The sequence below is a fragment of the Echinops telfairi genome, unplaced genomic scaffold, assembly GCF_000313985.2.
Source record: "Echinops telfairi isolate 266 unplaced genomic scaffold, ASM31398v2 ScPeMD7_9;HRSCAF=40, whole genome shotgun sequence".
NCBI lineage: Eukaryota > Metazoa > Chordata > Mammalia > Afrosoricida > Tenrecidae > Echinops > Echinops telfairi.
The window spans coordinates 37136571-37152085 of record NW_022103906.1 but is presented as its reverse complement, the minus strand read 5'-3'; the positions used below and the strand labels follow the sequence as shown (position 1 = coordinate 37152085).

At 40.3% G+C, this 15515-nt stretch overlaps 1 non-coding gene across 1 annotated transcript; it reads left to right on the top strand.

Annotated features, from left to right (window-relative positions):
- The first annotated feature begins 13734 nt into the window (after window positions 1-13734).
- Window positions 13735-13838, top strand: LOC115868389. The gene has a single exon (XR_004045562.1). It is a non-coding gene; the product is annotated as a small nucleolar RNA U13 (small nucleolar RNA).
- Window positions 13839-15515: the final 1677 nt, after the last annotated feature.

Genomic DNA, 15515 nt, shown 5'->3' with positions numbered 1-15515 from the left:
CTTGTCCCATGCACCTTACTCTCCTGATTTTGATCAGTGTGATTTACCTTGGTTTCAGCCAATGAAAAGGGACATGAAAGGACAGCGTAGAAGAGGTGAAGAAGAAAAAAATGAGGGAGGTGCTGTCAGCCATTCAAGCAGATGAGATTGAAAAATGTTTCCAAGAATGGAATCACAGATTTGACAAATGTGTTAAGTGTAATGGAGAGTACTTTGAAGGTGATAGGTTGTTTTTGTAAATCAATTTAAATACATAATTATGAAAAAGAAATCCGTTTTTTGTTTGAGGGGGGTGCTCTCTCATATTTACAATTTTACTGGTTAATTATAGTAGTAATATTTTATAGGCACCAGAGACTCCATCTGAAAAAAAATGTAGTTGCTTCAAAATTGCAGTCATTTTTAGTAATAAATGGGCATAAGAAACCAGGCATAATTCAGACACTCCTTACATTCAGTAGGGCTGTTACATTGGATTTCCTATACAAACTCCAAGCCATTGATGTAGAACATTTCTTCTCATGGTAGAAGTAATATTGAAATTTTAATTGCTATATGTGATATTCCCATTCTTTTTTACCTTTTCTGTTGGTCTGAATATTGTTTATCTCCAAAGCTGGATTTCTGGCTCATTTCCTCATTCCTGAAGTGAATTAAAATATAAATGAACTTGAGTTTATATTAATTTACGTGTTTCTTTTCTTCCTTATTTTAAACTTACCTCATAAATTAATTTGAAATCAATTGTATTGCAGTATATATTATGAAAACTACACATAGTTTCTCTCCTTTTTTTATTCCTTGCTGTCAAAGCTATTATACTTACAGCACAGGCTTAGTCCCAAAGAAACTAATAAAGTGAATTGTTCACACAATTACATATTATTTCCTGTAACAATTCTTTCTGGGCCTCAACGCTCAGTAATTGAGTGATCTGTAAAGCCAAAGTCCCGTCTCATTTTGAGCTTTGAGTATTCAACCATCTCTAAATTTTTGACAAGACCATTTTAAAGAGTAGTGCAATTGAGTCATATGACCAGTCAAAAGCTGCAACATATCTTTTCTTCTTTGTGGGGAAACAATTCCATAACTTCCCCCCACCCACACACAAAAAAAAGGTGGGAAGGAAGACAAAAAATGACAACAAAAATTCTTTAACAGTATTTCCACAATATATGGATTGAAGTTCAGGCAGTCGGGTAGAGGTCAGACCAAACCCAAGGAGGTACATGTTAATCCAACACAAAGAAGGGGAGAGGGGGGAAGGGAGAGTGAGAAAAGGGGTGGGAGGTGAGAGGGAGAGGATGGCAACGGGGGAGCAGGGCACTAACCCTCGAGGAGGATAGTATTGGTTATGTCTCCACAGAATCAGGAGTGTGCATACAGACCCCACCATGGCCCACCAAACCCGGAGGATAACATAACCAGGAGGAGGGATACATGAAAAGACTGGGCTACAGGGCCGGTCCCAACCACAGCCAAACTGACCCTTCCCTAGAAGGAGGTGCGACAGAGAACAGCACGAAACCTACAGGTTGGGGTGAGAGGCCAGCATATCATGCCCACACAGAAGCAAATCAAGAAGGAAAAAGAAAGGGACGGTAGGTCTAGACCCCATACTGGCACAACCAAGCCCAGAGAACGACGTCCCTGCATGGAACTCCAAAGGCACAGAGAGGACTGTAGGGCCCCAACCAGCTCATGCCATGTTGTCTCCTTACTGGAGCCTACTGCAACAGAGGACAATACTGGGAGCACCCAGCAGGGAGAAAGTGTGGTCTGAAGCCCCCCACAGCTGAGAGGAATTACTAAGAGATGGAGGTAGGGAAAGCATGATAGTGGGGCAGAAGGAAAGTAAAAGGAAACAGAGGAACAATCTAGGAAGCAAAGCTCTGGATAGAGGTATAAGCATAGTTGTGTCCTTGTATAAATACATTAATTCATAAAAGTAGAGGTATTGGCCTATGCACATATATTTATATGGCAATACACTGAGTTAGTGGACAGACGTTGGGCCTCTACTCATACCCTTCCTCAGTACAAAAACACTTTGTTCTAACAAATTGGCAATCTGAGAGGCTCACTGGCCCGGTACAATCTCTGAAGACAAAATGGGTGCATAAGCAAATGTGGTGAAGAAGGAAGATGGTGCCCTGCTGTGAAAAGATATGGTGTCTGGGGTCTTAAAGGCTTGAAGTGAAACAAGTGACCAGCAGAGAAACAACAGACCCACAAGGAAGAAGCACACCAGCCTGTGTGATCATGGGGTGTCACCGGGATCAGGTGACAAGCATCAGAAGACCCTTAACAAACAAACAAATAAAAACATATGGTTGAGAATGATGGGGGTTGGAGCAGAGACCCAAAGCCCATCTGTAGACAATGGAACATGCCCCGCAGAGGGGTCACAGGGAAGGGATGAATCAATGAGGACCCGGTAAAGCACTATGAATCACACACTATTCCTCTGGTTCCTTAAAGCATCCTCACCCCCACTGCCATGACCCCAGTGATGCCTCTCACTTTGGACTAGACTGGAGCATGTACACAGGTGTATATAAGAGAACGTAGCTCACAACGCACACAACCCAACAGCAGGAATGAGGATAGCGGTACCAGATGGGTAGGGAGAAGCGGAGGGAGGAGGGGAAGAAGGGGGAAACAACCATAATGATGGACTCACAACCACACACACCCCTCCACGGGTAAGAACCACGGAAACAATGGGGGGAAGGAGACAGCGGTAGGTGTGAGATATGAAAATAATAATAAGTTATAATCTATCAAGGGGTCACAAGGGTGGGAGGGGGAGGTAGGGGGTGAAAGAGGAGCTGATACCAATGGCTCAATAGAAAGTAAAGGTCTAGAAAAGAATGATGGCAACATATGTACAAATATGCCTGATACAATTGATGTATGGATTGTAATAAGAATTGTAAGAGCCCTCAATACAATGAGAAAAAAGTATTTAGCTGAGGATGAAACGGATTCATATTGGAGAGAGAGGGCTACTATAAAACAATGAATCAAAGTGCAACCCTGACAGCAGACAGCGTGTCTAATTATCTCCCGAGGAGGGCATTATGACGTCCGGACTCCAGCTGTCCAGCAGCTGTAACCTTCTCCAGGCTAGCATTTGAGTGTTCAGCATGCAACGGCAGACCTGCTTTTCACCAGGAGACCATCGGGCCGATGCAGAGCCAAGCCCATTCTTCTCTTTACGTGCTGGGTGTCTTGCTTAAAAAAATCTGGTCACCTATCCAGATGCCTTGCTTTGTTTGAAAAGATGAAATATTCATAGGGATAACTTTGAGACTTCCAAACAGTAAACAAGCCCTGACTCCATATTATGAGATAGTTGATTAAGACCTCTGAATTTCATTCTATTACAATATTGTTTATGGAGGCAAAATCGAATTTATGCCATGAATACAGCATCATGCCTGAAGCAAGTAGCCTACTCTCTCTGTCAAGTAAGAAGCCCTTGTTTGCATTATGGCAAGAGCAACCATCTACCGAATAGTGGTCTCACTTCAAAGTTACCCCAAAGCAGGCCTCAGAATATTTATCATAATGTTTTGCCTTCTTCATATCTGGTGTTTTTGATGATATCTGACAACTCATGGTCGTTCATGGTCAGTGTGTCAAATCAGTGCTTGAGATGGTCTTTAAATCTAGGTGGCGTATATGCAAGATCTTCTTTATAACATGACATTGTGCGATACTGACCTTCTCGACACAATCACTGAAGACAAATAGATGCATAAGCAAATGTGGTAAAGAAGTCCAATGGTTCCCTGTTACTAAAAGATTTAGCATCTGGGGTCTTAAAGGCTTGAAGTTAAACAAGCGACCATCTCACAGGGAAGCAACAAAGTCCATTTGGAAGAAACACACCAGCTTGTGTGATCATGAAATGTCAACAGGATCAGGTATCAGAAGATCAAAAACAAACAACCATATTGTTGTGAAGGAGAGGGGTCAGAGTGGAGACTCAAAAGCCATCTCTTGATAATCAGACTCTCTCACAGAAGGGATACCGGGAAGGTACAACTCATCCAGGGTGCAGTGTATCTCCAGTGAAACACACAACATTCTTCTGGATTTTTATTGCCTTCCCCCACCCCCCATCCCACTATCGTGGCCCCAGTTCATCCTCCCAAATCCTGCTGGAGTGGTATATGTACATTGGTAAAGATAAGAGCCTTACACACTTGAAATCCAGGATAAATAACCCCCTCAGAAACAGTAATGGGAATAACTATTCCATGCGGGTATGGGAAGGGAGGCTAGGTAAGGGGGAAAGGGGGAACTGATAGCAATTATGCATGTATAATCCTCCCTTTAGGGGGATGAATAACAGAACTGTAGGTGAAGGGATACATCTGATGCTGTAAGATATGAATATATATATAAGTATATATATATATATATAATTAAGGGTTCATGAGGGTGGTAGTGTGGGGGAGGGAGGGAATAAAGAGGAGCAGATATTAAGGGGTTCAAGTAGAGAGATAATGTTTGACATTGATGATGGCAGCATCTGTACAAGTTCGTTTGAGGTGTTGATTTATGAATTGTTATATCTGTAAGAAACCCCAATTAAAAGATCAATTAAAAATTATTTTTGTTCTTGTGGATTTGCTTTAATTTTCTTTTGCTTCAACCTCAACCAGTTTATGAATATTTGATGGTCTGTTCTACAGTCAACTCCTAGCTTTTTTTGGTGGATTATATTGGGCTTCTCCATCACCTCTTCCCACAGACATAAATACTGTGAGATGTATACTCATAATTTTATTTTGTGTTAGTGAAAAAATTCAGTCATGTGATCCGCAGCTTCATTTGTATCAGCAAGGCTATATTTTTCAACTACTGTTGCTTCCTCTTTGTTTACACCATCACATTCCAGTACCCAGTGCATATTAATGCATATTTGATCAATTTCAGAATGAAGAACTTCAAAGAACTCTTTAATTCTTCATGATTGACTTTAACTTCTTCATCATAGATTGGTGCATAAATTTGAATAATAGTTGTATTACCAGATCTTCCTTGTAGGCATATAGATATTATCCTATCATATTCAGCATTGTACTTCAAGTTTGATCTTGAAATGTTCTTTTCCATGATGAATGTGATGCCCTTGCTCTTGAATTTGCTATTCTTGGCATAGTAAGCGATAAGATTGTGAGATTCTAAACTGCCAATATCAGTCCTTTTCAGCTCACTTATGCCCAGAACATAGATCTTTTCTGGTTCTTTTTCATTTTTGAAAACTTCTAATTTTTATAGGTTCATACTTCATGCATTCTACATTCTGGTTACTAATGGATGTTTACACTGTTGTTTTTTCTCATTTTGAATCAAGCCTATCAGCAAATGCAGGTCCCCAAAGCTTTGCTCCATCCACATCTTTAAAATCCACTGTGCTTTAGGGAAGCAAGTCTTCCCCAATAGGATTTTGAATATCCTAAAACTCGAGGGGCCCATTTTTCTATCATGCTATTGGATAATGTTCTGCTGATGTTCAAAAGGTTTTCAGTGGCCAAATTTTCAGAAGTGAACTGCTTATTCTTAAAAGAATTTGTCTTAATCTTGAATTTAAGTTGAAATCAGTCCGCCATAGGTGACCATGATGGTATTGTGAATACTGATGGCGTGGGATCTAGCATCTCAGCAATACTCAAGCCACCATAGTAGGACACACTGACAGACAAGTGGTTGGAATCTCAGATGGGAGGCTACAAATGCCAATAAATAGATGTGGAGGTACAGGTGGGAAAGAAGACATGTGCTTAAGGAAGGCAGAAAGGGGTTTATGAATTGGTGGCATTTACAAATATGAACAGGTAGGCTTTCTGGCAAGCTGAAACAACAAGGATGATTGAACTGTGGAGGAAAAACAGAGGTCTCTGAATCAGCTGATTCGTTATCACTGCAACTCAAGTAGTTACAGTGCCTGAATGTCTGCATCCACATGTATTCATTAACAAAAGAACGGAACATCCACAGCTAATAGATTTGAAATGAAAGGGTGCTAAAAGTTACTGTTGTGCTGCCACTTCGCATCTGCCATGCTCCAACAGTCTCACCAGTGATTTTGGTTGAAGAAATTAAGAAGTATTGATTTGAAAAGCACAAACACATGTTTCAAGCAGCCTCACCCAGGTGACTACTTTCCTGAGAATTGCATGGAAATGAGGAATTGTAGACTTAATTTTCTTAGAAATATAATTATCAGTATAACAAAAAAATTTATAGTCATGGGAAAAGTTATTGCTATGTATTCTGAGAATGTGGAACGTGTAATTTAAAATTTCAATTGTGAGACAAAAAAGATGGTGTGTGGAAAGGAAATAAATTTAGCACAAATACAGATCCCTGTTCTCACAGTAAAATATAGCCTCTTGCTCTGCTTATACCCCTTCTCAGGTTTGCTTTGTGTCCCTTCCAACTCCCACACCACCCACAGAGTCACTAACGCTGTCCGTCTCAGTCATTCCTCAGATATTCTGCTTGTCACTGCATCCCTGACCACTTGCTCTCTTTTCCCATCTGCATGCTTAGTGGAAAGTAGTCTACAACCAGCCATATATTGATATTTTCAATATATTTTTTAAGAGGAGGAAGACGTTTGCCCAAATTCCTGAAAATATTAGTGTGAAAGGTTTAGGGGAGAAGACAGAGAATTTAACGAGGTGTTTAAGCAAAGGCGAATGGAAGCAGCTAGCTGTATTAATGGCAGTGGGTTTATTTATTAATTTATTTTTGGTGAGTAAACATTATTTTATTTTTAAGTGTGTCTACATCATGTATCAATTGCTTGGCTTGTGTTCACCTCTTATTCTGATTCAATACTTTATGAAGTATTGTGTACTTGCACATGCTTTTTTAAAGTATTTCCTCATTTGTTCTTCTAAGAGAGGGATTGATCATTAGTAAAGCAGTGGTGTGTTTGCTACTTAAGTCAAGCCAAAGGCAAGATAAGAGTAGTATGTCTGGAAGCAAATTCCATTCCATTACCTAGCTAACAGAAGTGCTTGCTCCCTTTGAAGCTAAATAAATAAAATGTGAAAATAAACTCTAGAGGACATCAGATAGGTCAGAGATTAAGGATAAAGTAATTAAAATCTATCAGCAAGCTTAGAAACATCTGGGTCTTAAAAATATATAGTATCTTTCAAGCATATATAGCATGGGTCCCAGCCATTAATAATATTTATTTCAGAGTCTGTAAAATATGCACCTAGGAACTGTGGTGTAGAGGAAAGGGAATTAAAATATGGCCTTTGTCTATAAATACATTATGATTTAGTCACATAAGTTAAAACTAGCTTGCTTATCATTTTTAAATGGCAACTAGTACATAAATAATCAAGTCATCATAAAATTGCAACTTTCTCATGGCAATCTCACAGTATAAAACTGTTATATGCAGGTTTTCAGAAGGATAGCCCTAAGCTTTTATTTTGAGGTCACTCCGGATGGACTTGGACCTTCAACTTTTTGGTTTGTAACCAAGTATGGTAACTGGCTAACCGTGGGACGCCACAAGGATATATATATATATATAAACATAAGGTATACATTTTGCTCAGTCTATAATGGAGAATAAAGGAGAGGGGAAGAAAGAAAGATACTGTTAACATTAAAAGTAGCTTCACAGGGAAAGGAATCTGACAAAATTTAAACTGAACTACATCAACCTGGTGGTATCATGACTTACACATTAGGCTGCTAACTGATGAGCTTGCATGGGCACTTTTTTTTTTTTTTTTACTTCTTGCAAGACACATGTATTTGTCCTTTTAGCAGTCCACAGTACTTCCAATATCCTTCTCCAGCACCGCAGTTCAAATGCATCACTTCTTCAGTCTTCGTTAGTCCATGCCCAACTTTTACTTGCATGTGAGGCAATGAAAAATACCATGGCTTGGGTCAGGCACAGCTTAGTCCGCAAGTCACATCCTTGCTTTTTAATACTTTAAAAGGTTGTGTTAGTCTGGGTAGACTAGAGAAATAAATCCACAGAAACTCATAGGTATACAAGAGAGAGTTTTATATAAAAGTTAAGTGTACATTAAGAAAGCATCCCAACCCAGTGCTGTCCAAACCCATAAGTCCGACATTAGCCCATATGTCTGACACTGATCTCCAAAGTCCTCCTCAAACTTGCAAAAAACATGCAATGATGCTGACTGCAGGAGGAAAGCCGAGTCAGTGAACATGTAAACATCTCAGCACTGGCAGGGGTCTCCACATGGCTGCTCCAGCACCCAGGCCTGCACTGGGGTAGGTCCATGTGTCTTCTCCTCAGGATGTCTCACAGGAAGTGAGCCTTGCCAGCTGAGGCAAAGAACTAGGCAAAGCAGCTGCACCCTGGTCTGACCGTCAGAGAACAAGAGACCAGAGAACAAGAAAGGCGAGGTTCACCGAGCCATTAATCGCTCTGTCCTTCAATTAATCCAACATGTGTTTATTGACCAGGTTGGCACAATAAACCTTAACTATCACAGAGGTCTTGTACAGCAGATTCACCCAATGAAATACGTCTTTGGTCTTGTGATTGCTGCTTCCATGAGCATTGGATCCAAGTAAGACAAAATCCTTGACCACTTCAACCTTTATTCCATTGGATGCTACCCTATTGGTTCAGTTGTGTGGATTTAAGTCTTCTTCATATTGAGTTATAATCTATAATGAATGCTGCAATCCTTGATCTTCATCAGCAAGTTCTTCAAACCCTCCTCACTTTCAGTAAGTGAGGTTGTGTCATCTGCATATCATGGGTCATTAATTTGCCATCCTCTAATCATGATACCACATTCTTCTTCATATAATCCGTCCTCTCTGATAATTTGCTAAACATACAGATTGAATTGGTATGGTGAGAGGATACAACCTGCAGTACACCTTTTCTGATTTAAAACCATGAAGTATTCCTTTGTTCTTTTGGCATAACTGACTCTTCATCCATGAGTCAGTTCCGCATGCTCACTATGATGTTTTAGAACTCCATTATTTCTAAAGTTATGCATAGTTTATTATGATCTACAGAGTCCAATGCCTTGCTGTAGTCAATAAAACACAAGTAAACATCTTTCCTGTAGACCAGCTGTTCTTAGCCTGTGGGTTGTGACTCCTTTGGGGGTCGAACGACCCTTTCACAGGGGTCGCCTGATTCATAACAGTAGTAAAATGACAGTGATGAAGTAGCAATGCTTGAAGACTTTCACATAGTAAACCATCCCTGTAGGAGCCAGGCAAAACTCTTGCTAAGAGGTAAGGATTTCTAGCCTTTGAAATCTGAAGGGGAAGTTCCACCCTATCCTGTAAGTCAAAATTGCCTTGATGGCAGTGTGTTTGGTGTGGTGCACGATGTGGGTTTACCAAGCGTCCTCAGGAAAGTCCCCCTGTAAAAGGTATAATCGATACATACCTTGCTCTCTGAGCAGACTGCTCAAGGGAGAACTGCTTGCTTCTTCACACGATCTAAGACTTCACAGCTTTATGGAGGCAGTACCAGTCATTTTGTCACTCCCCTTTGGCTATATTCGGAAGTGATCTACTTAATGTACAGTATAACTCCAGTTATAAAATTTTAAGCAGGATAAAAAGTTTATTCTTTCATAGACACTCATAAAAATATTCCATGTTGTTAATGAAATTTCTAACTCAACTGAAATATGCAGGATACAATACTGCCTGCCATGCAAATTTCATTTTATACTTACAATAGACCACTTATAGTCCACATTTAAGTGACACAAATACATAGCTAAAACTAGAGAGAGGAAATGTATTATGTACATAGACCTGACCCTTCTCCCTTAACTCATTGCATTATATTTAACTAGCATATCATAAATTCAACATACAAGATACCTTAAACCCTAACCAATTATTACTTTCTATTTCTATATAACAAACTTTCCCCAGACTTAGCATCTTCGTATCCATGTGTAATTGTTTCCCTTTGTTCTGTTGGAGAGCTGGGCTTACACTGGTACTTCTTGCTTGATGTCTCAATAGTTAGAGTCAAATGGCAGATACAACTGGAGTAATCTGAAGGTTAAGCTGGATTGGATGTCCAAAAAAGGGCTTCTTACTAACATGTTGGGTACTTTACCTGGAAGAAATGGAACATCTGGTGGTCGGATGAATATTTTTCTCTAACCATACATTCTTTCCATGTGGCTAAGTACTTAGGGCTTACTCAGATAAGGGAGGTCTCACATGGTGGCTTACATGTGGCTTACATGGTGGCTGATTCCTCTGAACACACATGGCATAAGACCAAAACAGACACTGCCTGGTATTTTGTGACCTAGTTTCAAAATTCACAATCTCTTTATATATAACAAAAATCCTTGGTGGCTCAATGATTAAGCCTTTGGGCCACCAACGGAAAGATCTGTGGTTTCAACCCACCAGTCACCACAGAGGTTCTGGTGATTTCCTCCCATAAAGGTACTTGGAAAATTCAGTGGAAGCTATACCTGACTCCTTCTCCCCACCCTGACCCAAAGGAGAAAGAGAATCTTTCATTCCCATACTAACTCAAAGCCATGTGCTATAAGGCAGAAGCAAGATATGCTTCCAGTCTCCACTTTCCTTTGACCCCATTCTGACACCAACCATTCCTCCCATAACACTCTACATTTCTACTGGGTTTGATCATTTATTACAATGGCCACATAAAACTCACAGACAAAACTCATAATTTTGGAGTCTATTAGGATGGATACTAGGTTATCACGCAATAGTATTAGTAAATAGGATATTGGTCCACAGCAGTGCCTCTCTTCAGTCAGCAGCCAAGTCTCTTTCTCTCTCTACTCCTCAGCTTCTCAGTCCTGTGGTCCCGTGACTTCTACCTTATAGGCCAGGAAGGCCCCCTGAAGCTCCACTACACGGTGTCATCATCTCAGGTCAGTGGTGCAGCCCCCTCTCCTCTGCTTGCTGTGGCTCCTTTGAACTCTCTCTCTTCTAGATTCTGGGATAGCCCTCATAGACCCCAGCATGACAACAAAAATCAGTCACCTTTATTAGTGTTTTTACCCTCTTTTTACCCTCTTTGCAAAGTCCCACCCAATCTCCACTAAATGGAGAAAAGGTTGAAGTTGTCCAGGATTTTGTCTTGCTTGGATTCACAATCAATACTCATGGAAACAGCAGTCAAGAGATCAAAAGAAGTATTACATTGTGTGAATCTGCTGCACAAGACCTCTACAGAGTATTGAAAAGCCAGGATTTGAGTTTGAGGACTTAAGTGTGCCTGACTCAAGCCATGGTATTTTCAATTGCCTCATATAAACGTATAAGTTGGACATTGAATAAGAAAGCTGGGAGAAGAATAGATGCATTTGAATTGAACCTGCTGGGGAAGGGTATTGAAAGAATCACGAGCTGCTAAAAGGACAAACAAAAATCTGTCGTGGGAGAAATGCAGCCAGAGGGTTCCTTAGAGGCAAGGATGGCAAGACTTTGTGTTACATTCTTCGGATATGTTGTCAGGAGAGACCAGTCCCTGGAGAAGGCCATCATGCTCAGTAAAATGGGCAGGGGGGCAGAGACAAAGAAGAAGGCCCTCCGAGAGATGGATTGACACAGTGGCTGCAACAATGGCTCAGGCATAGGAACAACGGAGAGGATGATGCAGGACCAGGCAGCGTTCGTTCTGTTGTGCGTAGGGTCACTATGGGTCAGAACCTATCCATTAGTGGGCAGGCTTACAAAGATACAGGCCTGAGAGTCAGGTGAAGAAATTTCACTTAGCCAATTACAGTCTAGGAAAGCTCATGAGGAAGTTCTACCCTGTCACAAATAGCTGTTTTAAGTGAGAGTTGACTGGGCAGCACACAACAATGACACAGAGCATGAATATCCCGAAGCATAGGTTGACCCAGGTATTTGCCTTTTTAGGGGAAAACAAAAAGTACTGAGTCCTCTGACATTTAACAACATCTGTACTATCACCCATATTCCAGTATAAAGTGTTTTAGGTATGCACTTTTGCAGATCCCCTGGATCATTTTCACACTCCCTCATGAGGTAGTGCCACTCACTTGAAAACATATTGTCCCAGGGTATATAGTTCATTAAAGGTCCATTTGTGGGAATTAATCACTGCTCTTGTCATTGACACATTTTAAAAACGTGATGATACTTGACTTGGGTAGATTCTTTTTTTTTTTTTTAACATTTTATTAGGGGCTCATACACCTGTTATCACAATCCATACACACATCAATTGTGTAAAGCGCATTTGTACATCATTCTCAAAACATTTTCTCTCCACTCAAACCCCCGACATTAGTTCCTCATTTTTCCCCTCCCTCCCCCCCTCCCCCTTCCCTTATGAGCCCTTGATAGTTTATAAATTGGTATTTTGTCATATCTTGACCTGTCCGATGTCTCCCTTCACCCACTTTTCGGTTGTCTGTCCCCCAGGGAGGAGGTCACATAGTTCCTTGTAATCAGTTCCCTCTTCCCTACCCATTCTCCCTTTACCCTTTCGCCACTCTCAACACTGGTCCTGAAGGGATCATCTCCCCTGGATTCCCTGTGTTTCCAGTTCCTATATGTACCTGTGTACATCCTCTGGTCCAGCCAGACTTGCAAGGTCGAATTCGAGATTCTTGATGTGCACAAATCAGCCAAATAATCAATAAATATTGAGAACCTGTTTTCAAAAATATATGTAGAATCATAATTAAAATATCTATTTAAGTTTATCCAAAACTTTAACAAATTATTTTATTTGATCACTATTAACTGCCTGGTATGTGCCAGAATCTCTGGGCGGTGCAAATGTTTATACTTTTGGCTAGATGAGGTTAATGATTGGAGACCCAGAAGCACCTCCGAAATACGCTGTGCCAAACTGCTTCTGAAATACCAGAGTCGTTGAAAACACTGTGGAGAGCAGTTCTAGTCTGACGCATGGGGTGGTCCCAAGAGCTGAAGCTGACTAGATGAAAGCTCGCTATTGCTTGTGCTCCAGAGACTGTGCAGACAGGGATCATTACCATGGACACAAAGACATTGCAGCTCAGAAGAGTGGGGTGGAAGTGGCAATGATTTTTACTAAGGAAGCAGAGTGATATATGCTTGTAATGTAATAGCACGATACATGTTTGCTGCTGTAAGAAAATTTAAGAAATAAAACAAAAACTGCATTGCAGTTTATAAACAAGACTTCAGGTGTATGCTAAGGAGCCAGGGTGATTACAAGTTGGGCTGCTAACTTCATACCCACAAGATCCACAGTTTGAAACCATCAGTCACTCCTCAGGCGAAAGATGAGGCTTTCTAGTGTCATAGAGTTACAGCTTCGGACACCCACAGGGGCAGTTCTTCCCTGGAAGATAGAGTTTTCATGGGTTGGAATTAACTCAGCGGCAGTGAGTGAGTTCAATGTTATAGTTTGCTTTATAGGTTGACAACGGGAAATGAATTTGTAATAATTGAACAAATCCAGTCCATTCTGATTCCTAGTGATTTTGTAGGATAGAGTAGAACCATCCCATATGGTTTCTAACTCTATGCTCTTTATAGAAGGATACTGAGACATCATTTTCCCATGGAATAGCTAGCAGGTTCTAACTGCCAACCTTTTGATTTACAGCTATGCAAATAACTATTGTCCCTTTAGATGTGTACTATGTAGTAAAATAATAATAATAAGAAGAAAGAAACTTGATACTTCTTAAAATATGGCTCAATCAGATCCTTTTCCGGTTCATAAGTATGATGATTACGTCATCACGCATTTGTGTGATATTTGCCTCCCTTAATCCTTTTTATGACTTCGTCACATTACCTGTCTGGCATGAAAAAAAAAATCCTCAATCAAAAACAAGCTTTGCAGTGATGTGAAATATCAGACTTCCATGTGCATCAGAATCACCAGATGCTGTTTTTGTTAGGTGCTGTCAAATTGACTCCAACCCATAGCGATTCGATGTATAATACCCAGAAGCACTACCTGGTCCTGCCCCATCTTCACAATTGTTACACTTGAGTGCAATGTTGCAGCCACTGTGTCACGTCATTTGTTAAGGATCTTCCCTTTTGCACTGGCCCTCGACTTCATCAAGTAGGATGTCTTTTTCCAGGGATGGTCCTCTTCATAGCATATCCAAAATCCTTGAGATCAAGTCTTGTCACCCTCCTGTATAAGGAACATTCTGGTTGGACTCACCCAAAAACAAATCTTTGTTTTTCTGGCTGTCAATACTCTTTGTCAACACTGTACTCCAAATGGATCAATTCATCTATAGGCTTCCTAATTCGTTGTCCACCCGTTACATGTATATGAAGTGCATGAAAACGCCATGGCTTGGATCAGCTTCACTGAGTCCTCCAAGTGACATTGGTGCTCTTTACATGGACCTTGGCCAGGAGATTTGCCTCAAAAATAAATCTTTTGACTTCTTGACTGCTGCCTCTATGAACACTGAAAATCACCAGGAGAGCTTGTTAAACCAGACTAGTGCAGTCAATTCTCAGAATTTCTGATACTGCCTAAAATATGCATTTCTTACAAGTTCTGATGTGTCGATGCTGTGGTCAAGGAACCACACTGTAAAATAATGTCAAAGCATACATGGAGGCCCAACATGAAGCAGCTCTGTCGCTTTTGACTGAGATTTGAAATGTTACTTAATCTCTCTGGCTTAGTTTCCTGGTCTTTATAATGCGGATAATTAAAAGCAGTTATATCACAGGATTCTTCTGTCAATAAAATTATATATAGCAGGAGTTCAATAAGTGTTAGCCATACAGATATTTATAATCATATAAAAGACACAGTTGTATTTCTTTTCTCATGTATCCTACTTGATGGCTGTTGTATGCTTTGCACAACACACTTGTTTCCCTGGATTTGTTATAATCTCTGTCCAGTCTAAAGAGCTAACCACTGTGAGCTCCATGCTTTTCTACGTTCCTTCAGAAGGGAAGAGGAAGCAGAGTTTTCTGATGATCCGTGTTCTCCCTGGTATACAGTGCATATATTCTGACAATACAGTATTTAAAATAATCTACAGACTCAAAAATAAATCTTACTATTTTCAAGTTAAATTCCTCCTGGGATTGGCATTAAAGGAGAATTAGGTTTGCATTAGTTGAGCCTTGCAGGATGCCTTGATAATGCCTCAACAATCAAAATGTAATTACAAAATAGGAATGTTCAAATTGCAGAATTTTTTATCATTATTCAATGTGAGCTGAAATACTCAAGCATGTGGGTGCATTACGGTGAAGATAAGAAACTAAATTCCAAACTACTTATCAAGCTGTGTGGTTAAATACAAGGGAATTACTAACACCCATACACACATTACACATCGAGAATGATACCAACTGGAAACAATGATAAAATAATCACAACCTATTTTCCTGGCTATCTACAAATGTCATAACCCTTCCGAAAAGGCCAGGATTTCTTCTCCAGGAATCTGATCCTTACTGGGAGATTGCTGAGGGTGAGGGGGACAGAAATATAC